The sequence below is a fragment of the Anser anser genome, assembly GCF_964211835.1.
Source record: "Anser anser genome assembly, chromosome: 1".
NCBI classification, from domain to species: domain Eukaryota; kingdom Metazoa; phylum Chordata; class Aves; order Anseriformes; family Anatidae; genus Anser; species Anser anser.
This window is the reverse complement of record NC_139720.1, coordinates 138,013,495-138,038,921: the sequence shown is the minus strand read 5'-3', so window position 1 is coordinate 138,038,921 and position 25,427 is coordinate 138,013,495. Positions and strand designations below refer to the sequence as shown.

Below are 25,427 nucleotides of genomic sequence, written 5' to 3'. Positions count from 1 at the left end.
CTTGCAGAGACAAACTTCAGTCTTTATTTAAGTACATTTGGTCAAAGCAAGCCCTATGGTGGTTATAGTTCTGACCTCAAATAGTTAGGGCAAGGTAAAACATGAGTGTCTTCTCTCCACAAGTATTTCACATTGAGAGGTGAAAATCCCTCTATTTTTAAAGTGAAAAAATGTAGAAAAGTTACCAGGTTTAGTGTACTGGAGAAATATGTGCCTCTAGAGCTTTTTAACTGTATCAATCTAGATGAAAGCAGCTTTATTCAAAACTGAAGAAAAGGAGTCCTATAATTTCTGCCTATTAGAGAGTGCTAGCATATAATATGTATGTTCATCTTTCCCACAGACACAGACTTTGTAAGCTTATTTTTATTTAAGGCTGATATTTTAATATAATTATCTTATATTAGCAAAGTTATAACAGCCCTTTATAAGGATTCAATACAACAGTTCAGGAATTAATTCCTACAGGACTCACACTCCTCTGTGGTCACACTCCATGTGCGTGCTCTTATTACCCAATAGCACAAGGCAACTCGCTTCTTGATGAAATAGCGCTACCTTGCACTTATCATGGAGCAAAAGCATGCATGCAAGCAGTTACTGAAAAATTGCTGATGCCTGTCAGGGAACTTGACGTCATTAGTCTCCACTTTTTGTCAGGTGGCTACCCGGGGTACGTGGCAATGGAAAACCAGCTTGCAAAAAAACCACACTCTGATGGGTGTCCGGTAGCATGGAGTTACCCTGTGCCATAGGGCCCTCCTGCAGGTAGCTTGCCCCTAAAATATTGTTAAGTAATACTGAGTTACAACAAAATGGTGATGTTTTTATAAACTTTGACCACAAAAACTGCCAAATAAAGTCTAAATTTAAATAGTACATGAACTGATTTCCTTTATAACTTTGCATCTTTTAAATATTGCCTATGTCCAGGATTGACAGACAATAGATTCCAGTCTGCAGTTACTTCGCATAGTCCTTTTGAAAGTCAGAGGAAAAAGCAGTCGACCTTTTCCCTTCTGACCTCAAACGCCAGGAAAAGAATCAAAGCTTAATGGCAGAGGCCATTTGTGATAAACAATATGACAGGTTCCCAGAGGATCCTTCAGTCTTCTGAAAACTCTATGGTCTTATATTGAATCTGTGTGGTATGATTGGCATTTTACAGTAAATAAATAAATATTCTACTTATATATATTATATATTATATATATATTCTGCTTGAAATATGTACTTTCTATCTTTTCATCTCTCTCTTCTGTGAAACTCTTATTGAATGTTTCCTCTCCTGTTCAGTCCACAAAGGAATTGAGGTAGAGCTGTATGCATGTTTTTGAAGATTATCTTTACAGATTAAAACACACACACACACACACTGAAAAAAAAAAAAAAAAAAAAAAGAACAACCCTCATACATTGCTTTCTCTTGCAGTTGCGTTAAGGATATGAGAGCCTGTAGCTGTTGATTGATTTAACATACACTGGAGTACAAAACCAGGCCACTCAACCATGTTTTGCAGGTGTAGCTGAAAGGATAATTTGGCATGGTATCTGGGACATGTTTTTTTAGAACAAAGGGTTAATATAAGGTATTGTGTCAGAACTTGGAGATGATCTTGTTAGTGATGAGTCAAAACTCTTTGGCTAAGCATCCACACTATCTCCAGACAGGCCTCCTTCCACTAGTTGGGCTCAGTATGTACAAAACATGGTATTGCCTCCTAGATAAATACAGAGGCACGTCCCAGAAAGCCACATCAGGATCCCTAACGACTGGTAACTCTAAATGCAGGCTGAACCATTGTTCCTCTTGCTAAGATCTTTATGAACATCCCAACTCTCTTCCCAGAGAGAAACATTAAGTAGCAGGATTTGAGTGTAGCTGGCATCTTGCTTCCCTGGTCCTTGCTACAGCTGTGGAGAAGCATCTGTAGAAATCTCAGGGTCTATTTTAGGGTGAGTTGGAAAGTCTAAATGCCACTGACTATACTGGGTGGATCTCCAGTGACTGTAGCAGGCTCATATGTAGTCAATTTCCTTGTAAAGGCAGATGGTTGAATTTGAATCCAACTCATTTTGAACATCCCGTTGATTCAGATCCTGGTTTCCTGGAGGCCTTTAATTGCCTGGATTTTGTCAAAGTCTATATTGGTCCCCTAGAACATAATTGTCCCCTTTTACACTTGGATCACTCAGGGGCCACTTTAAAGCGACCTGGCCAGCTTCCACGTGAAAATGAAGTGGTACAGAATAGGACCTAATGCATGATTTTACCCTCCATCTTCCACCTGTGTTTCAAAAGCTACAGCCGGCTTTATGTAAGCATGTCTGTGTTTTTGTGTAGCAAAGATGACACAGCTGGGACTCAGGAGAAAAATTATTTTGTCTCCTGCTGGTCTCACTGCTGTAATTTCTCAGCACAGGTTGTTTAGCCTTTATTGACAGCTCACCTGCAAGACTGACTGCTTTGCTTTCTCCCCAGATGTTTCCTTCTGCAATGTACTGATGGTGAACTCCTGACAGACTGGGCATTCTCCTGGCTCACACTTCAGCTAGAAGTGGTTAACACATCAGGACCAGTAGAAACAGTCTTGGCTGAAAAATGCATGACATGAGGGCCTCTGTAGAAGCTAAACTAACATGCATTTGTCTGTTTTCTCTCAAGTGTGATTCTCTGCTCCTGAGTGGGCAAGAAGAGCTAGATCTACAGAAAGAATAAGCGTCACTTTCTATCAACCCATGACCTACCAAAAGGCTTTGATACAAAAACTAGGTTGTTGGAAGCTCTTTTGTTGGAACTGCTCTTAATTGTGTCTGCTAATTCCTCCGGACCCCTTGTCAATACCACTGAAAATAGGTGCTCACACGTATTCCAGCAGGAGAGGTGTGTCTGGGCTGCCGAAGGGCCAGGAAGCAGTGATGTGAAAGTGTGGAGGAACCTGGAGTTTTCCTAATTCCCTAGCACTTTGGGCAATGCTTTTTTGCCTTGCCTGAAGGGAGCAGTGGTTGGGGCTCACCTCCAAAAGAGTTCCTGCACTGTCACAACTCTTTCCTTTGCACAGTTTCTCTTACTGCTCATTGTCACAGCTCAGAGTGTGAGCCCTGAATCATCTCTGTACTACTCAGCTATATCACTGTATTTCTTCTGAGTGATGTTCAGTCACCCATGGCCTTACAAATGGTTGCAATTCTCTGCTGCAGAATGATTCTTTGCTTTTTTCATCTTTGCCCTCAGCAGTCAGTAGCATTAAAGCTATTATCATGAGCCACCCTGGATGATTCTGCTTCTCAGTTATGGTCATATTATGTGAGGAGCGATTTAGGGCACTTGCATGACTACTACGGAGCCCAGAACAGGATTCACTTATCTTGTGAACAGTCCTGAAAGCCTTGTATCCATGTAACTCCCATCATCACAGTCTGAGGCAGCTTTGCGTGCACAGCACCTCAGGGCTCTTTGCTCAGCAGGGAGAAGCCAGCTCACCCTGCTCATGCAAACTCACTGCGTTCATTCACACGCTGAAAGAACTGAAAGCTGGCTTCTCTGCAAAAGCTCTTGGCTTATATCAAACATTGATAACTGCAGCTGTGCTGCTTGTGATTGGCACAGGACAAAGAACAAATTCGTGTGTCCCTGAATAGCACTAAGCAGATATACCCAAAAGGCACTGTGCACAGGTTACAGTAATCCCAGACTCAGCTAACTACAGGAGCCTACAGACTGCATGACCTACTTTTAAAAGCAGCATTATATGTGCACACAAAGGAAAAAGACACAGCCAAGAGCAGGTGTTTTTTTTGTTTGTTTTTTTTTTTTCCTGACTTCACACTTTTTTCCTGACTTCTTAATTTGATACCAGTTAGAGGTAGGACTGGTAACGTACAAGAATTGAAGATCATAAAATGGGGGAAAAAAAATAATAGAAAGATTTCTAACAAAAGCTCCTCTTCTTGCTCATTTTCTTTGTAACTACGTATGCTTTCACACTAACACACAGAGGTACGACAGGAATAGCACCCTGAAACCACATCTGCTATTGTTTTATTCTTCTGAAAGTCCTCGAATGCAGGTGAGACAGTAGGTGGAAGTTCAGGTCTTTTCAGCTGAACTAAGCTGCAAGTGTCCTTCTGCTCAGTCTTTGTTCTCCTCAAAATGCCACTGCATTTCGGTAACTTAAATGCATAAATAAAGTAAAATTTAATGCATAAAATGCATAAATGCACAAATAAAGTAAAAATTGGATTCTTCCAAGGATTCTTCTTGTCTAACACAGCCTTCCTGCACTGAGAAGTATATAAGTAGCCTAATTTTAATCAAGATATATGCCGGCATGTAATTATACATAAGTTTTATGTGAAATAATCACAGGCAGGAGTCGGAGTCAAACATTACACTCTGTAGATAATTTGGGGGTGTGGGGGGGTGACCAGCCTGTACTCTTATCAGCAGACAATACATTGCAAGAGCTTGCTATTGGCTTTACTTGAGTTCCCTTTTACCGCTAGCAATATGCCCTGAGATGTCTGGACCATAGTTGCCATACGAATCATTGCCCGAGTTTTGCACTGTTGAGAAAAAATAATGAGGATGAAGATATTCTGCTTTGAAGGTTGTTATTTATTGACCAGTGTACTAAAAATTATTGTCTTAACACTAGTTTTTATAACCCTGGCATTTAGCTCTGATTGATAGAGTTAATTCTGGGTATTCAATTTGTAAACAGACAGTCTGTATCTCAAAATCTCTTCTGCTACATTCAACTGTAATCTGCTCTTTAAGGGCATGGTCAAGAAAACACTTTCTTGCAGTGTAAGTGAAGGTGTGAATCCTTATCATATCAGCTACTCTATGTATTTGACTGCAGCCGTAGAGGCACAGGAGCTTGCCTACCCTTCTGCAGTGAAGCGCTGTGGAACAGCTCCAGGTTACCATGTGAGAAGACGTATTCTTTATGATAGCATAGTCCATGCTATACCACAGCCAATGCACTTGGTAGTATGCCCTGGTTATGCCCTGCTTTGCCTCTGCCATGACTTGTCTGCTTGCCCACACACTTAAGGTAAATAAATCCAGCAGAGATCTTTTATATGCTGACCACAAGCAAGTAGCACACGTCAGTGTGAGGTGAGACCAGCCTTGGTGTAATTCTGATACAGGAAGGGCCTCAGGACAGGGTACACCAGCAAAGTAAAGGAGAGGTGGGAAGCTGTTATGACAACAAGTATTCTTATTTGTCCATTTTATAAAATATATATTATGTATGTAATATTATGATAACATATGGTTATATACTGATCTAATATTATATATTAATCATTTATATGAGATAGATAGGAGATAAATATCTATTTCTACTGGTACCACAAATTGAAATATCTATTAATCCCATAATCAACACCCCAAGTGCAAGAATTTTAGCCTGTGTTACTGATTCATCATATAAATAGATACACACTATTATATATCATATATGATATATTGTACAGTAATAGGTAATAATGTATGCTATTATTTTCTCATTTCATTGTATATCTACAGTTGATAACAGTCTTTTGTTTTTAGAATTATTTTCAGAACTACAGTTGAAATTTCAGCTATTTGGATACTAAGCTCTGAAATGATAAATCTTGAAATGAAATGAAAGCAATCATACAGTGAAAACTGTGTGCCAGAGGTGAAGACACTGAAACTCATGGGATATCTAACGATAAAACTCCAAGGTAGTTTCAAAGACTAGTACAATTATGATCTGCTTAGACACTAATAACAGTAGAGCAGTAGGAGATGGTGCTTTGGAGGCAAAATGTGGGTTGTTAGGACCCCTAGAGACCTCTAAGTGACATGCTTTGAAATATCATCACATTCCTGGAGTGTCAATGTATGACTGGAAACTGATGCGTAGGAAACTGATATGAATGTACAAAGAATAAAGGAAAACTTTGACACAGATGGGTCCTATACAGGAAAACATTGTTCAACCTAAACCAAAACAGGCAAGGCTTCTGTTGCTAAAAGTTAAGGTTACAGTTTTTAAACTGAAGACTAAAGAAAGCCAACTGGCACAGAAAAGCATATGGTTCAAGATGACACATACTCTGGGGTGGGAATGTTATTAAATCCTCTGTATTCTTAGAAGAAAGGACAGGAAAAGATATTAATAAAACCCAGGAAGGAACCAGACAAACAGCTTCTACAGCGCTTGAAGCAGATCACGTAAAACAGCCAGAACAAACCCCAAATACTTCTGTCTCTACAGGTATGTGAAGAGTGTGAAAATGCTGAGGGCGATTGCTCCATCTTACAGGTGGCAACCTGACCTCATTCGGCCATCTGAGAAGTCTGATGAATGAAGGTAGCCACTGGAAATTGTGTGGCCAGGACACACGCTGACACAGCACTGCCAGAGTAGGTCGTGCCTCTGAAGGATTGGTGCAATTGTATTGCAGGAAGCTGTGTGTCACATCCAACAGACAATTCAGCTGCATCAACAAATGATGCGGAGTTTAACAGAGTGAAATACCTAAATAGGAAGGCTATAACTTCTTGGACTGTACCATCAATCACATAACGAGGATGGTTAAATGTGGCAGCAATGTGCTTAGGAGAGAAAGAAGGCTGCGAGCTCAAAAACCATGGAAATAGCAAAACCCTTCAGTTGCCCCTGAATAGACTGGACAAGTGCACAGAGGCATGACCCCCGTGTGCAGGCACCAGCAGCGGGGAGCTCCTTCCCAGAGGAGGTCAGCAGCTGGTGATTCAGGCTTCTCTCTGTCCTCCTGAGCCCCCTTAGTGGCAGGAGCCCTGACCTGGGGTCTCCTGCATCCCCATCAGGATGCCCCCGTGTGCCTGGGGCCATCCCCTGGCATGGAGATCACCTGGCCAGGACTGGCCTGTGCCACGTTACCAGGCCTTCTCCTCAGGGAAATGGCACACGACCTGCCTGATCGCAACAGCCCAGGGCCCGAACCAGCTGCTGCTGCTCTGTGCTTGGGAATCCGTGGGGAGAAGTTACCTAGCACAACCGAAACCTGCACCAGCTGGAGCTGTCATGCATTAGCAGTGCAGAGCCACGTTCCAGTGACCAAAGACTTTTCCTTTTGATTTAATATAAAAATACAGCTTGCTGTCCCCAGAGAAATGCAGAATGCATGGAAATATCTGACAAGAAATGAGACTTGGTAGAATAAAACTGCAAGCTTTAAACCTGGACTCTCGTGAGGGCTTCCCTATCGAAAGGTTTTCGTTCCCTTTTTCACTCTGTTGTAGAGGCATGGGTCTCAAAAGAGAATTGCCACTGGCAGCTCCTTCACTGCCTGGCCCCTGGTGCTTTGGCAGTGGCTGCAGCCTGTTCACAGCCCTCTTCTCAGCAGCCTCCTTCTTTCCTGAAACCCCGAGGATGCCCTCTACATCATGGGAGCAGAGACAGGACCATGCTCTCAAAACACAGCCCACCCTCCTTCTGCTGCAAATGCATTCGGGAAGACCAGCACCAACAACTTCCTCACTTCTCTTTCTGGGAGAATTGGAAGTCATTTAATTTTTTTCTATGGCTTCGTTCCCAGCTCTGTTTCAGGACCGTGGCTCGTGCTTGCTCATGGGAAGCTCATGGGACATGGAACCGTCCCTGGGTTTTCCCCACAGAGCTGCCCAGCCCTGCTGAAATTACCCAGGGCCGTGGCAGGGTTTCTACACAAGTCTCCGTGTGGCAGCAGGCATGCAACAGGGAGGCCTGGTGGGGCGTGCGAGATGGAGTCATCCGTGCCTGTGATAGTCACCCAGCATCGCCGCATGCGGGGCTTTCACTGTGGTTTGGCAGGCAAGTGGTGGAAAAAGGCAGTGTTCTGAAAGTCATTCAGGGAGCTGAAGGAAACGGCTCCAGGTCCCTTTTATTTTAAATATCTCAGCAAGAGTCTCTTATAAAAATATAAAGGCGATATAAATTTCAGGAAAGCAGCTTTAGTATTTTTTTTTCTTGTGTGCATTTTTGTCTCTTGCTCTGCCTGACTGTCATAAACACATGTACACAGGGAGGAAGAAACAGAAAGCAGAGTTTTAAGCTTTAAAATAAATAAATTTTCTTGTTAAGTAAAGTTTGAAAATTAGATATTCATAAAAGAGCCTACAAAGGGAAAACAAATTCTTATGGCCCCTTCTAGTACCATCCATCCGGCCACGCAGGTGAGCAAAGACAGTGCTCGAACATCTCAGACAGCAAAGATAAGAGCACAGTGATAAAAGATTTTTCATCACATGTTGTGGGGAAAGTTTTGTACAAGCTAGGACGTGCTGCTCAGTGCAGGTTCCTCTTTCAGTTCTCTGAAACTCTTTTTTAAAAATTACAAAAAAAAAAAAATAATAATAATTCAAAAGAAGCTTCCTCGGTTCAAAACCTCCCAGCACTCCCACACCATCTCTGTAGACGTTGCCTCTGAGACATACTATAAGGTGCACATGAAAGTTATTTGCTTATAGACTGATAGCTTTTAGAGCATTCTGTTACATTCCGTTATAGAATACCCTATGCAAAAACATGGTTTGCTGTTTAGTTTTGTTTGCCAGTCTTTTTAACATAGAAGAAAACTTTTTTTTTTTTTTTTTTTTTTAGTACTAGTAGAAAGAGGAGAAATCTAGCAATTCATCAGTTAAAACCTATCCTTTCTTTTTAAAGGTTATACAATCACAACAGGAAATATTTTGAAATGGTCACAGTAATCACAAGACAGACAACTTTTTTGGCTGAACATGTGTTTATACTAGTGCCCTATTTTTAGGTCACGTCACATGCCAACTCCATGCCAACAACTCTTTGTATTTTAATCGTAAATGAAATAATAATTTCTGCAGTCTTCAAGAATAATAGGACCATACTTCATTCTTGCCTTGTTCTTACTTGCTATGCTCAAATTCATAATCTGACAGAAGCAGAGTCAAAATAGCTATTTTTGATTTAATTAAAGGTGGGGTGTTTCTTTGTCTTGTACTTATAGACTTTTTCTTTCTTTCTTTCTTTCTTTAAGAACCTGCAGCAATTTTATTCATTCAAACAATAGTTGGAAAAGATGCTAAAGTTGGCCTAAGAGCACTTCCACGGTTAAGTGCTAGGATGCAATGGGCCGAAGCCAACACCCATGCTGAGCTTCCTCATTATCACTCATGCAGAAAGCCATGTCAATACGGAGATGAAAATGTTGTAGACTTCATTTTGGGAAAATGTCTCTTTGGAATAGCAAGAGATAGAGAATTAAGAACTGGAACTCTGCTGAGATTTCATAGACGGACTGTAAATAGGTCTTTGAGAATGCTAATCAAACTGTTTTGAATTCCAGTGTTATCTCTTTCACTTGCTTGATACCTTTTTTCAAACAAGGCATCAAGCTCTCTTACACTATAATGTTTGAAAACCTTTCAGTGACTTCTTAAAACAAAGCTGTAAGCTTGATTAATCAAAACTTATGATGGAAATGTCTTGAATCATAGTGAGTTTTTGAGACATTTTTTGAATGCCCCGCTCAAGAAATATTCAAGAGACTGCATTTGTCAAAACTGTGTTCAGATTTATTTTTTTCAAAATAAGCATTTCCTTGTACCTTAAATTGTGATACACAAATAAGGAGACACCCCAAATCAATTATCAAAATAGAAAATCCTTGCTGTGTAAGTAGCGATTTTCTTTCACCCAAATTATAATAATACCAGAATATTCTAAAGGGAAAAATATCTGCAAGGTGCAAGGTGCAACTCGATTTTCTGGTTCTCGTAGTAATTAGTACCTACTGTAACAAAAGCCAGAGTCTGACTTTGTACAAAGGATTTCTAATGCCTTTTTTTTTTTTTTTTTTTTTTTTTTGGTACAAGACAAGCTCAAGAAAGCTGCAGTACCCCGAATTTCAGCTGAAAACCAGTTAAAAGACTTTCTTTAGAAACTGGGTGTAAAAAGAGATTGTGGTTAGTTTTGCTCGATCATAAAGAAAGACAGACACAGGAAAGCAACAAGTATCAAGAGGCACTAATGCAGAATGCAAATCCACAGAGAGAGCCTAGCACACCCACCATCTGCACCTCCTATACCCAAGGTTGTAGAAGCACGAGTAGACAGAGACACCTGCCTGCCCAGGAGTCTCCAAGTCCCCAGCTGAGATGTCCCATACCTTGTCGATTCACAATCAGGCATTTTAGAATGAGATCCAGAAAACCAGGACACCGCGCAGTAAGCAAGCTAGACAACAGGAAACATCTTGGTCCCTGAGAAAGCTGCAGCTTTCAACACTTTGCTGAGGGTTTCAAGGAGACCTCCAGCTACAGCCATGTATTGCAACTGAAATTTCCCCTGGACTGAGATGCTTGCATTGGTTTTATTGCAAAAAAAAAAATCCCTCGAAGGATGGAAAACAGAAACAACAGTACTGCCCATAATCCTCAAATATCACTCAATAGGGATGTGGGAGATATGAATTTATTTCTCTCTTCAGATAAATGAAGTTTGAATCTACACCTCCCACGAAACAGTAAGATCTTCTATTAGTCACTTCATATAAAACATAGAATTGGATTGAAATAGGAACTATGCGTAGGACACCTTCTCCCTTTAGGTACCGAACAAAATACTACAGTTTTTCTTTCTCACCCATTCAGGCTATACCCCAGTTGCAGCATGCAAACTGGTACAAATTCAATCCTAGAAGTAAGCCTGGAAGTTAGGTATGATGCCTTTACTCCCAATTACCAGGCTGAGCATTTGTGTTTCTTTCCCTTCTGACAGGCAGGAGTGAAGTAGGGCTGTTTCTTGTTGCACAAGCATGCCTGATTTATTCAGTGGTTTAGAGCAGGCTGATGAGACTGCTCACAGGGCTACAGGTACACATGTTTATAGATCTGCTTGCTCTACTTCTCTTGCTGAGATCCTTTATGTATCCTTCCCTGCAAGCCAGCATGGGAGGAGGACCATATAAAGATCCTATATTTACACTTTACAACATTTGCCTACTGCAATAACTAACCTTGCCATGGATAAGAGGGGCACTTACTCAGGGGAGGTACCTAGAAAGCTGTTCCCCCCCCACCCTATGGGCATAAAAATGAAAGCTGTGCTCATGGAGGTACAATGTACTCATTTCTGAGGCCTAAAAAGCCTAATGCTTTTTTTTTTTTTTTTTTTTTTTTTTACAGAACTAGGCTCACAGGATATAAATGGAGTAGTTTACAAACACCTCGTTCTCAACTATTTCTCATGACATCCTGTCACGGCTGGTGTGACTAATTCATATCAGTGGGTATACAGATGCATCACAGTAAAGGGCAGGGTAGCAGATGATCAGGTAATTTTTAGTGTTGTGTGATGGTAGCAGGCAAGCAATCTTGATAATTTTGATGCAATAAGCAAGGTAGGCTTGACAAAATAAAACACTATTAGAAGGATGAATGAGAAGAACATAAGGCTCTTGGCAGATAAAGCCTGACAAAATTCCACTCCTCCCAAACTGTTGTCATCTTTTCAACTCCTTCATGCTTTTCTGATGAGAAGCTAGATGAAAAATTGCATGATTTTCATACTCCCAGATGGCTGGGGAGATCTATAGATCCACTTATTCATAGAAAAAAAAAAAAAAGAAAAAGAAAAAAAGAAAAAAAAAAGAAAGGCAAGAGTATCTAACAGCTTGTATATTAAAGAGTTAAGAGGAAGGGAGGAGAAATAAGGAAGTAGTGGTTGAAACAATCTGCTCTTAAGCATACAAAAACTGTGAAAGAACTTGATAACATTTTAAACAGAGTATATAAACAACACAGAAGAGCACCAAAGTAGGTCTTCTTTTATTTATTTATTTATTTATTTTTCTAGGAGTGGGGGCATTAAGAAGGAGTGGAAAGTCTAATGGCAACATTGGAAATGGAAACTGCAGTTAGCCAAAGAACAAGCACAAGTTTCTCACCCAGCCAGGTTGAAAACTAAAGGCACCATTTGTAATTTTGAGAAGAGGCTGGTTTCCAAAGCCTTCCATTGTAGGGTAGTGCCACTTTTTTGTACTCAGATATTTAATTTTAGATGGGTTAGATGAAAAGTATATGGAAGAAAATAAATATAGTAAAGTATTTCACCTTGAGACTTACTACAAAAGGCAGCTGAACTATCAACATGAAAGAGAGAAATGCAAACTTCTTTCAAAGAACATTTTCATAATATATTATTTTGATCTAACAATGCTACGCTGACTTCTTTAAAATTATGCTATATTTGGCTTTCTCTCCACTGGGGAAATACTCTTGTCATTTCTCATCATTGACAGCAGGGATACAGCAGCGGTGTAGTTTTTGTAGTACTGACCTAGAAAAAACTTTTCTGATACCAAAGTCACTGTGTCTTGAAGAAGAGCATTCAGAAAAGTGTCATTGTCTGTATATATGGCATTGCCAAAATCTACAGCAACATGCTGCTCCTGTGTGAGGGTTTGTAGGAAAGGACTGAGAGTTTAGAACTAATTTATTTCAGAAGCAAAATAAATGGGAATAAAATTAAAGATTTGGAAATATTTAATCCCAATCTTCAAAGATATTTAATAGTTTAACTGCCACAACCTTAACTTTCTGCTTCTGCACAATCCTATTTAACACTTGTACATGAAACAATAAGCCAGTGCCTAACAGTCTGTAAACAATCAGAAGTGATTTTTATTTAACAGCATCACTGATAGTTGTCTATCTTCACCGCCTTTGATAGCTACAAATCAAGAGAATTCAGCTTCGATCTCAAAGGAAATAAGCACCCACAAGATAATCTCTACAGCAAATTTCTCTTGGGGAGGAGAACATTTAGACACTAATGTTGACACAAACAGCACAAACTGAAAGTATTTCAGGGGAGGCTCTGATGCTCATGTTCTTCTCAGAAGAAAGTAAAAGGTCACATCAGCACTGGGCTGCTGATCTGGGAGGTGAGGTCCAGGGCTTTGTGGACCATCGTGGACCAAAAGGGAGAAGGCACACCAAGACACTAGGCCATGCAATACCTCATACGAGCCAATGAATAAATGCAGTTCACAGGAACAGCGTAGGCTGCTCATGCCTGAAAGTGAAAGACTCTGTTTTTTTCAGTACACCTTCTTACCTGATGAATAAGGTTTGTGGATAGGCACGTGGCCTCATTTTTAGGGGAAGGATGTGATGTGGGAGAATCCAAAAGGGTAGATTCCCTTCTTCAGTGTGTTAGATGTGGGTCCCGGGTGACTGTCAGCCAGCCCAGGCATCAAACAATTTTACTTGTTAACATTATCAATAACTTAGAAGCAAGAAAATAAATGGCAAGCAAACAGCTACTGGGGCCAGCTGCTGTTCACTTCTGTTTGAAAAGAGGCTTTGGGCTATGTTCACAAGTCTGTATTTTCTGAATCACCTTCAATAAATGTAAGCATGTTGGTTAATTCCAGGCAAAGTTGGTGAAGGGTGTAGGTCCCAAGATTAACTAAGTTTCTGTGCATTGCATTAAAATATCTTGCCAATTGGATGAAAGTCTGGGATTCAGACATTTACACTTCCACAAAAAGTGTTCTTTTGACTGGTTTCTGCAACTGTATAGGCTTCCTGTGTGTCATAGCTGTAATAGCTCAGGAGGAGAAGGTTGTAGACAGCTATCTAGTAATCCACCATAAATCACAGAATTGTATGAAGAAAATAAACTATCATTTTCTTCTGCTCACAGAACCACCACAGGACATGTTGGACACAGCACTCGCCCCTTTGGGGCATTTGTCTCTGGGACTCACATGCTAACTGCTCAAAAATCTTCTCAACATCCTTTTTGCAGCCTGCGATCAAGAAATAGAAGCATAGTTCGGAATAAATGGCAGAGTACTTAATATGATCACAAAAAATGGCCTGGAAATCCTTTGCTAGATCCCACTTGACTCAACACGTGACAGATGCAATGTATGAATGGGCCAAGACCCCTTGAATTTCTGTACAGTTCTTTGTGAACAAAACCCTTAATTATGATTTTTTTTTCTTTCTTTTCCTTTTTTTTTTTTTTTAGGTACACTGCAAATGTATAAGCTGATGATAGACAAAAGGTAAGCCCTTTTTTCTTTGCTCAGGCAGGGGAGGGCAGAGGAGTGTGTACAGTTCCTGCAGACTAGCAGGTTAATCTGAACTGTGAAATTGGTGGCAATGGCAAGAAGCTGCAGCACTACCTTTTTGACTTCGAACCCAAGGAAGTCAAATCCCCAGGTGTTCCCATGTTCTTTAGAACACAGTAAAAATGTTTCTGCCGGCCTGTTTTTCCTCCTACACTCATGATTGTACTAGTCCCAGAGCCAAGTTAGAGCAACCAGAAGCACAGGCACAACCAAAGGAGCCAATATTTCTGCAGTCCATTTTTTTCTCTTCTCTCCTCCAGCTTTCTGACACAGCAATAATCTTTCCACCTGATGACATTTCCCCTACAACAAAGGGATACCCAAGCGCTGCTGTGAGACACTCCAAAGTGTTTTCGTTTTGCAGTACTGCAGCAGAAAATAATGGGATGTGCCGAAGATCCACCCCCCTCAGTACTCAGTGTATACATTCTCAAGGTCTGGGTAGATCAACCATCTACACTATTGATATCCAGATCAGTTATGATCTCTGACTCTCTGATCTCTTCCTTTTCTCATGCAGGGGTACATGTAGTCATGCAAGAGAGCCCACAGACATTGGTGGGAATAGATAAGTGAGTCAAACATATCAGCCCGCTATATGTCCCACCCACTGTAAGCAAAGAGAAGGTTCAAGACCAGCTGATGAAATGAAACAAGTACAAGTCTATGGGGCCCAATGCCATGCATCCCAGTGCCCTGAAGGAATTTTCTGATGAAGTTGCCAAGCCTCTCTCCATGATATTTGAAAAGTCCTGGCAGTCAGGCGAAGTCCCTGGTGACTGGAAAAAGGGAAACATCATTCCCATTTTTAAAAAGGGTAGAAAGGAGGACATGGGGAACTACAGACCAGTGAGCCTCACTTCTGTGCCTGGCAAGATCATGGAGAATATCCTCCTGGAAGCAATGTCAATGCACATGCAAGACAAAGAGATGATCTGAGACAGCCAGAATGGCTTCACCAAGGGCAAATCGTGCCCAACCAGTCTGGTGGCCTTCTATAATGGAGTGACTGCAACACTTGACATGGGAAGACTGACCAATGTCATCTACCTGGACTTCTGCAAGGCCTTTGACACAGTCCCACATGACATCTTGGTCTCCAAATTGGATAGATATGGATTTGATGGGTGGACCATTCAATGGATAAGGAATTGGATTGAAGGTCACACCCAGAGAGTGGTGGTCAATGGCCCTGTGTCCAAGTGGAGGCTGGTGACAAGTGGTGTCCGTCAAGGGATCTGTCCTGGGACCTGTACTGTTTAATATCTTTACCAGTGACACAGACAGTGGGATCAAGTGCACCCTCAGCAAGTTTGCAGATGACACCAAGCTGAGTGGTGCAGTTGATACAACAGAAGGAAATGATGCCATCCAAAGGGACATGGACAAGCTTAAGATTTGGGCCCATGTGAACCTCATGAGGTTCAACAAGTCAAAGTGCAAGGTGCTGCACTTGGGTCGGGGCAATCCCAGGCATGAGCACAGAATGGGAGAAGAACTCATTGAGAGCTGCCCTGCAGGGAAGGACTTGGGGGTTCCGGTGAATGAAAAGCTTGACAGGATCCGGCAGTGCACACTTTCAGCCCAGAAGGCCAACTGCATCCTGGGCTGCACTAAAAGGAATGGCCAGCATGTCGAGGGAGGTGATTGTGCCCCTCTGCTCTGCCATTGTGAGGCCCCACCTGGAGTCCTGCATCCAGGTCTGGGGCCCCCAGCACAAGAAGGATATGGACCTGTTAGAACACGTCCAGAAGGGGGCCACAAAGATGATCAGAGGGCTGGAGCACCTCTCCTATGAAGAAAGGCTGAGAGAGCTGGGGATGTTCAGCCTACAGAAGAGAAGGCTCTGGGGTGACCTCATTGCAGCCTTTCAGTACTTAAAGGGGACTTATAAAAAAGATAGAGAGCAACTCTTTGCTCAATCAGATAATGACAAGACAAGGGGGAATGTTTTTTAACTAAAAGAGGGGAGATTTATATTACAGGTTAGAAGGAAATTCTTCACTCAGAGGGTGGTGAGGCGCTGGAACAGGTTGCCCAGAGAAGCTGTGGATGCCCCATCCCTGGAGGTGTTCAAGACCAGGTTAGATGAGGCCCTGGGCCACCTGATCTAGTCAGTGGCATCCCTGCCCATGGCAGGGGGGTTGGAACTATATTGTGTTTGAGGTCCCTTCCAACCCAAGCCAGTCTATGATTCTGTGTTTCTATAACATGTAAAACTGCACATTGTCCTGTTGGCTTATCTGAGACGTATTGTTGATGGAAAACATTTGATTAAAAAAGCTGAAAAAAAACTTTCAAACATAAAAATTATTTAAAATCTCTAACTTTTAACATAGACTGAACCTGAAATGTCTCAGTGATGAGTTTGTGAGGCTATTTTATCCACCGAGACCATATTTTAAGGTAATGTATTGATACAGCAGAGTTGCTGAGATCATTAAAAACAGACACTTAACAGGAAACTTCATTCTTCCTCCTCTTAGAGGCGTTAACAGTATCTTTATAACCTGCAGGAGAAACTTGTGACTGAGAAGGCAGATCTTATGAAAGAGAAGGTTCCAGAAATGTTGTTTGATAAGTATGTAAAGATTTATGTCATGATTTAGGTTCCTAAAGAGACATTGTATGCAATGTGTAAAGCAGAGTTTAGTTCAAACAAAGGGCTTGATCTTGCTCCTATTCAATGCCATCTCATACTCTTATATTAGCAACCAACTTGTGCTAGCTGCACTCATGAAAAAGCTGCAAACTTTTTGACTAACAATGTATTTCTAATGACCATAACAGCACTGATCATCACACTGATTATTTAAGTACTGAATAATTGAGGTTGTCATCTTTGCAGTGACCTGAGATTGAGGACATGGGAAGGTGTCCCTTATGAAAATGTCTTTTCTTTCCCTTCCTTGTCAAAATACTCATAATGATCATACAGCTTAGGCAGGTTATTGCTCTAACAGCAAATAAACTGCTGAAGAACCCGGGAGTCAGAATTTCATTGGCAGGTTCCCCTGGTTGCTTTGTAGTTTAGTGATCCTGTTAGTTAAATGCTGGAAGTCGATAACCTGAAGAGAGCTAATCAGCCCAGCTGCCAAGAAACTTTACAAGTCAGGTGCATGGAAAACGGGCAAGTTTAAGCCTGCCCATTTCCATCATATCTGTGTTGGAACTGGTGCCCTCCCAGCAATTCTCCAAAGGCAAAATACCCCACCAGAAAGCTTTAGACTTTGTTCTCCTCATTGTTAGAAGAATGACACTATACCCTATGGACAGTGCGTTGTTCAACCCCTTGTTGAATGCCAAGCAAATAATTTATTTCTCAGCATTTCTGTGGCATGCAATGTTGAAGCAAAGTGCTCCCAGAAGACCTGCAAATTTCTTCTTTTAAGCCTTTCTCTAATTGGAAAATTATTTAACCGTATTGCAAACAGGAAAGTAGGCAATGGAGAGCCTGAGGCACCCTAGGTTGCCTAAGATCTGAGTACCTGAGTTCTCAGAGCACCTGACGTTACATAAAACTGTATTGTTTCAAAGCCACGTTTCTCTTGACTACATCTAGATCTATAAGTGCTCAATACTTCTGCAAGAAAGACCCAGGTATCTTTTAATACATGTTTAAAAATGAGGAACTCGGAACTGGTGGCCCTTTCTGAAAGTTTAACCCTTTAAAGCCAGATTTGAAAAAAGATTTCGTGATCTATGAGATGAGAATCACAAAGATTAAGGCACCAATGAAGAGTTAGGTGTCTCAAAATGAGATCTGAAATAGTAAGCAAAACGATGAGGAATAGTATGAACTTAGCACTCATCTAGGGGAGACTATGGATGGCTCTTGGAAATGTGAAAACTTGGAAAAAAATCTTAGTGAGTTTCCCAGAACGCTCTCTCTTCTTCAGGATGACTACTGGGACACCTAAAGCCTTCGGTCAGCTTGTGAAGTCTCCTTTTATAAATGTTCCCTGTTTCCTTTTCTTTCTGAGGACTAAATATGATTTGCTATAATCTTTTAAGATGATTGATAGAAGAAAAACACTTCCCTTCCCTTTCTAAATGACAGACTAGTGGTTACAGTCAGGAAATAGGGCCTCCCAAGTCTGACCATGGAAATTATTATCTGATCAAGAGATTTTTTTAACCACAAAACGGCTGGGTACTACCCATATATCGTATCAAAGATAGGCAATAAAGAAATTATTGATATGGTAGCTTAGGAAAAAATGCACAACATGCACAACAGCAAAAGATTCCCTAGCCTAGCCTAGCCTAAACACAGGGGCAGTCATCCATAAGGGAGCGGACATAGCCTGATCTTTACACTTTAGATTGGCCTTTGGGGTTATCCAATGACTACTGAAAGTGAAATAGTGTCTTTGAAGACAAGACTAGAGGATAGATATTTTGCCTTCTAGATGAACTGTATTTCAGGTGTCTGCTCCTCTTTTGTCCAATGGCCATTGCTTCATCTTCCATCAAAGCTGCAGCTTCAACAAGTCGGGTGCAAATCAGACCTGTGTAGTAGTTAGCATACTTTCAAGGAAGGAAGTGGTTAAGGCTTTGAATACTTTCCAAAGAGAGCACTAAATGTGCGTGATCTTTCTCCTAGGGGAGTGCTCTAGAAGAGGAGTTACACGTGCTTGAAAAGAAAGTACTTGTATTTTTAAGGAAATCCAATCTTACTGATGTACTTTAAGCATGCTCCTTACTGGCATGAGGCCAACTCTCTCAGTCCTGTCAAAACCCAATTGCTCCGTAATTGCAAATAGATATCTGCTTTATACTCGTCTTTAAGTACCTTAAGTACTGCTACTTTATGTTAGAACAGTTCTTAGGGGATTATAGTCAGTGGCTGTCTGAGAATTGTCCCCAGCTGGGGCTGAAGCTCTGAAGTTCCACCTCAGATCCATTTCAGACATTTTTCTGCACCTATTTGTTATGGAGATGCTCTTTTCTCAGCATCACACAAGACTCTCAGGCAGAATCTGGTCTCCCAAGACAACTCAAGCACCAAAATCATAAAACTACTCTGTCTTTTCCTGCAGTTCTCCCTCTCAGTCAGCATGTGTCCTCCAGCATCAAGCATATCAGGGTTTTCTCAGGCAATAGTCTCCCTCTGAATGAGCGGATGGCTGATTTTTTTGTGTGTCAAAGAATTCTGTAGTATCTACACTTAGATGACCAAGGGCTGTGCCATCTTCCACATGCAGGGAAGGGAGCTGTTACAGCACTAAGGCTAAGTCAATATTAGTAAATTAAACACTGTCAGAGCCTGGGTTCAGGCCATGAAATTCACTTCCTTCTGCGGTTACAGTTCTGGCACAGCTTTGATTCACACCAACTAATGCTCTCTCAAGCAACTTGTGCAACTTAGGAGTTATCATAGACCAAAGACCATTCCTGAAAAGGAGTTTGGGTGTAGCCATCCTGTTTCAGGGAACAGTTGTTATTACAGATGTGTCAGATCAGCTGAGGACCAGAGTAGGACTGGTCCCAGCACATGGATGTAGAGCAGAATTACTAACCGCACCAGGTAAAAACGCCTTTTCTGGCTAGACCACTAGAGGGTGTAGGCAAACGTACTTTGCCTTGAAGTTTTATTTTTAGGTTACAGAGGCATGGATATTTCAGGTTTTTCTCTAGAGTCTTTGAGGAAATGAGCTGGCAGGATCACGTTTTGCTGTCCTCTACAACCCACTTACATCATTTGTAACACGCAACCCAAAGTCTATCTTTCCCTCCATTAGCTGCCGTCCAGACATGTCTCTGTTCTCATCTACCTGGACTGGACTGCCAGTTCTCTTCCTGTGGTGTTTTTTCTTTTTTGTTTCTTTTTTGGTTTCTTTTTGTTTCTTTTTTTTTCCTTTTTTTTTTTTTTTTCCCCTCAGCATTTCTGTTCCTGCCTGTCCACAGTTTCCTATCTTGCCCTCCCCCCGCACTCCAGGAGGATTTCCCTTTGTTTCCACCCCGACTGACTGTCACAAGGAGAAATAATAAAAGCACGAAAGGCTTCTCCAGGCCTTCAGCTGCTGAACCACTGTAGCACAGAAATGGAGTCTACTCAGTGTGTCCATGATCCTGGGATAACAGAACTTCTGTTGAGCACAATTTAGACAATCTCAACAACTAACTATATATTTTCAAACTTGTAGTTAAACAAACAAACAAACAAACCTACCACCACCACCACTACTAACAACAACAACAAAAAACAATGACAGTCTTTACAAGAGGATTCCTTTCTCTGTGCTTACTAACCTAACAGCAGAGACTTGTGTTCCTGAATATTCCCTTATTGCCTCAGAAATTGCCTCACATATCTAAACTCTGCATGTAACATCCTGCCAAAGAAAATGCAACACGTTTCATCTCAAATGTTGATCAGACTTACAGGCAGCTCCCTAAGGAATTTGTCTAGCCATGGTCACCGCTGAAGTTTCCGTGCTGTAGCAGATCAGATTTCCTCTCTGAGTAAGAGCTGCAGAAAGGACCAAAGAAAAATCTTTTAAGAGTCAGCTGCTTCTAAAAAATATATATTTAAAAAGAGCACAACTAAAGATGCCGAACAGTGGCAAGTACTGATAATGCTGCCTTTCTTAGTTGTAAAACACGGTTCGCTAGCTGTGAAACATACCTGTGCTAGATTGCTAACGATGTACAATATCCACATCTGAAGAAGAAGAGAAGATAAAAGAGCACATATTTTTGGTGACTTTATATTTTCTTTTCTTATTGAATCAGGAGCAGCATGAATAAGACGCAGGTAGTAAGTTACCCTAGCTGCTTCATCACATATTCACATATGCACTGTACCGGTGCAGAGTATCTCTCATTATTTCAAGACCTAATGAGGAATTGGGAGACCAAGGGCCTGAGTGTAAAATTATTTTCAATTTAACAGCTGTTGAACAAAAATTCCTCATACAGTAGTGTAAAAACATGACAAAAACCTACTGCTTTTGATGAACAAGCTCATAGATGCATTGCCCCAGCTTGGAGAACACTTGGTTCTTCCTCAGTCTGCGAGCAAAAATGCAGAATCTCTCTTTTAGGATATCAATAATGGCTAACATCCATTAAATATATATACATATAGTTACATGAAGAGTATACAGGATCTCTCTCTCGCTCTCTTTCTCTTTCTGAGAGCTTTAGTTTTTAGCTTTAGTTAAATACTCAGCATACATATGAGTACCAACGGAAACTTTCAGTAAGGACTGAAGGTTTCCTACGAAAATTGTGTGAGAAGAGACCAGATCAAATTGACAACACCAGATTCCAAGGATGAAGAAAATTAACCCTGTGGGATATTTCTCTTTGGTTAAAAACAAAATATAGACAAGAAAAAAAAATTATACTTCCCATTTTAAACCTATTTAAAAATCACAACCCTAATGGTCGGGTGAGAAGTTCCTCTCAGGTCTCCTGTGTACAAATAGTAAGCCCAAGAGGCACACCAACTTGACTTTCCAGTTCCAATCAGAATACGAGATGCTGGCAGTAAGAGAAAAAAAGACCAAAGCAAAGTCCCAATAATATTTACTTATAACATGAGTACATTTTATCCAGAAATTTTTCAGGCACAAATCAAGGGCCTCTTATTTCTACAAAATCATTTTTCAGAGAAGGACTGCATTTTAAAGCTCATCATGTACACTGTGAAAAACATAAGAATGGCGTCAGAAAAATATGTCAGATGTCAAAAAGGTCCTTCTGCCCATTTTGAGACTTTGCAAACATTTGTTGTCAATGGTGAAGCATTCTGGACTTCTGCTTCAAAACAGCTTTCAAGGTGGAAACTATGCAAATACGAAGTGGAATTATTAGGCTGCAGTAGGCATGCAAAACACCACTACATCACTTAAATGCACTGAGAAACAGTCCTGGTGTCTCTGCGCTTTCAAGCAGGAGAGAGGGAGCCCACCACACAGTAACATCGTAGGGCTGGGTTGTGGGATGCTGGTTTCTACCCTCTAGCCACTCAGCCAGAAGGCAGCAGCTACCAGGAGAGACCACGCTTACCATACAATGAATGGGTTTTCTAGGTTTTGTTTCTTTTCCATCCTGCTATGCTGCTACATACGAGGTATGCCTCCTTCCGACAGAGAGCGGGAGGAGTACAGCCTTTTCCCACACCAAACAAAGATGCTGAAGCTGGAGAGAATGCTGAGAGCAAACATTTTAAACCACCTAAGCCAACATCCTATTTTCTACACTTACAGTCATCAGAGAGAGACAATTTGTCTGCCCAGGCAGATGCATCAGGGATGAAACCAAATCCACCCTGAAAGACAGAAGGTGAATAAAACATTTTCAATAAATGCGCCTGAAGGGATGTTGAAAACTGCAGGCAGAAGCAGTGGGTAAACTGCTGTTGGTGATAGGGAAGTCCTGGGTTCAGTTTGCTCTCCCCCCACAAAGCTGGTGTGTACTTTCACTTGAGCTATGCCTGGGCAATAAGTGGGAAATGCAACTGCAGGATGGGTAGGCATACCTCGGCCAGCTTTCATCTAGCAAGCCGCAGTATTAATAGCAACACGCTTCAGCATAGATGACAAGTATTTACCAGCTAAGGTCAAACACAAATCTAAGGAACAGCAAAATGCTTAGCATCAATACTCAAACTGATCAGGCTAAGGTTGATGCAGATGTTTCTCCCCATGTTGTAGTCTCTTCCCCAGCAGCATGCTGACATGCTCCCTGGCTGTGTTCACCATGGAAGAGCTAGGGTTCAGATCACCTGCACTAGGGAGCTGGGAAACCCTGGGCACAAGCCTGGTGTCAGCTGGCTTTGGGTTCATCTGGGTTCAGTGACAAATCTCTGCTCCACAGGGTATTTGAAGGGTGAATTTCATTACCGAAGTCCAAGTGCTACCATCTCACAAGTAGGGTGCCAGTGATTTAGGAATGAAGTCCAAAAGTTGATGGGACTTATATTTCCAAATAAAACAAATGCCTTGAAAACCTTAAATAGATTCTCCCAACCACTATGCATAAAATCAAGAAAGCGTTTATACCAAACATGAGGCACGGTTGCGGAGCTAATCTCCAAACATTAAAACTGATTACAAGCAAAAATAATTAAAGAAATAAAAAACAAATGCCAGAAAAATGAATCTCCAGTATATGACTTCACCCAGGGATCCTCATCACTTTCTGCAGGGTGACCTGGTGACAGCCCGTTATTACAATAACTGCCATGCGGAAGGCTATTTTATGTTTGTGTCTGAACTATTAAAAAAAAACGTTCACACAAATACTCTCTCTCCCTGTCTATTAAGAGACAACAAATGCAGTATGCAAGAGTGCACTCTGCTGCGAGACTTCCTTCTGGTGCCGCTCTGTCTGAGCTCAGTTTTTATGCATCAAAAGACCCTGATGAAATTATATCTTTTTATGATATGCTTCCACCCTCACTTCTGTGCGTACATTCAGTTGCTGCAAACCTCAGGAACAGTCTCAGGATGACTATAATATGTGACTCTGCAATAGCTAAAGATAAGTATCAGGTCCAGTTTTATGAATAAAACTGGTCCAAAATTATCTGGTTTTGTTTTTCTTACAGCATGTAGCAGCTCACTCTTCCTCTTTTTAAAAAAGACCTTTGAGGACACGCTACGATTATCACTGCCCTCCGTACTAAAGCAAACTGTACACCTGAGAATCCTTATTTTGATCATGGTTTGCAAACTGAACTCCTTAAACTGGCGGTAAGAGTCTTCTTTGTCTTCTACTGCAGTATTTGCTGTGATTATTCTGACCTCTGACTAGTAGTAACATACCTTCTTCGTTATATCTGCTCTGTTATTAACCCATACAGTTCTAACTTTATTTGTAATGCCCACAGTCATCTGGGACAAAGACATACATGCAGCTCTTGGATTCAATGAACTTTGTTCTCCCTTCAGATATAAATAATAGGAGGGTGAACAAATCAGTCCTGGCTGAGACTGACTCCACTAAAAAGCAATTTTGAAAAAAAACAATCAAGAAGTGAAAAGCTGCAGTCCTTACCTGATCTGGGATGTACAGTGCACCTTGAAAGCCTCTTAAATGACAGAGAAGAATTAGAAATAGTTGAAAGTTTGCATTCATCCAACCACAGGGCTCAGGAAATGACCTTGTATTTTGCAATGATTAACTCCTTCCTCACTAATGTCTTCACTTTTTCAAGTACAATAAAAAAAATAAAAAAAATCTTATCCTTCCACTGCAGTTTGGTAACTAATGCCATACTTTACACACAATTTCTGTTTCACACTGAGAACATGCAGGTGGCCAGAGAAGATGACTCTGATCTCCTCCATGGAAGAGAGAATTTGCAGCGTCTTCTGCATAACTGTGACAAAGTACATTTTACTGTTGTGTGAAGCTTATGTGGCGAAACATAGAAATGACTAAGTAATGGCTTGAGCAGCTAATTCTCAGTTTTAGAAGATGCTTAGAGCAATATTCTCAACATGACTTGGGATGTGTCTCCCAGCAGAGCAAGAAAAAAATGTTATTTAGAGAGCAGCAGCTATTATAGTCTGGACAGGCATTTGGTGCATATGTGGTCTGAAATACTTCTTGGCACGTAGGTTCTTTGGGTGAAAGCTGGGAATGCTGGAACATCAGGAGTTAGGTCCCGTGCACATAAAAACTTTCTGCCCCTAAAAGGCTGTTCCTTTGCTGGATGTACCCGTTCAACTGAGGGATTTCTGAGCCTGAGCATCACATAAAGCCATTGGCCTGGAAGTTGTGAAGGTCAGTCCCACCAGGTGCACAGCTGCCTTTGGGGAACTGGCACTTCCATGCTGAATCCGTGCTGGCACTCGGGCTCTCTGCACACAGGCGTAGGGGAGATCAGCACCCCAGAATGAATTCCTCCCACCCAAAAGCAGCAGTTCAAGGAAGAAAACATTTCCAACAGTCTAGATGGCAACGCTGAACACAGACCTGGGTTTTGTACCATTCTCCTTTTCGTATGATTTAGTAAACAAGTCCTGGACATGCACACATGTATGTGCCTTCCACAGCTCTGAAGTCTTCTCACCTAGGCACATGTGTGTTTTATTTTAAAAAACATTATGGGGGAGGGAAACATCACTCCTGCACTTGGGATGTTGGTAGAGGAAAAGAATAGAAATGTCCCCAGCATGCCCTTTTGTACGACGTTTTCAGAGCTACAGAGCCCAGCTAGAATGGTCTGGGTTTTGGCTTGTCTTTGACACAGACTAAATCTGTGTTTTGTGCAGCCCACAGAACAATGTCTGAACCTGCAAACTGCATCTTTTCATGGAGTAGGAGGTGTAGGGGAGGGACAA

At 41.4% G+C, this 25,427-nt stretch overlaps 1 protein-coding gene across 5 annotated transcripts in view; it reads right to left on the bottom strand.

The window, feature by feature from the left end:
• P2RY8 (P2Y receptor family member 8) overlaps positions 1-24,626 on the bottom strand; it is a 35,189-nt gene extending 10,563 nt beyond the window's left edge. Inside the window, exons 1-4 of one of the 5 annotated variants that reach the window (XR_014575662.1) lie at positions 24,136-24,626; positions 22,342-22,405; positions 20,513-20,599; positions 9,005-18,635 (exon numbers count right to left, since the gene is read on the bottom strand). The gene's annotated coding sequence lies outside the window, so the exon portion shown is untranslated. Of the gene's footprint in view, positions 1-9,004; positions 18,636-20,512; positions 20,600-22,341; positions 22,406-24,135 lie in introns of those variants that run through there. The other 4 variants (XM_083812681.1, XM_083812684.1, XM_083812682.1 and 1 more) reach the window with 4 other exon arrangements.
• Positions 24,627-25,427: the final 801 nt, after the last annotated feature.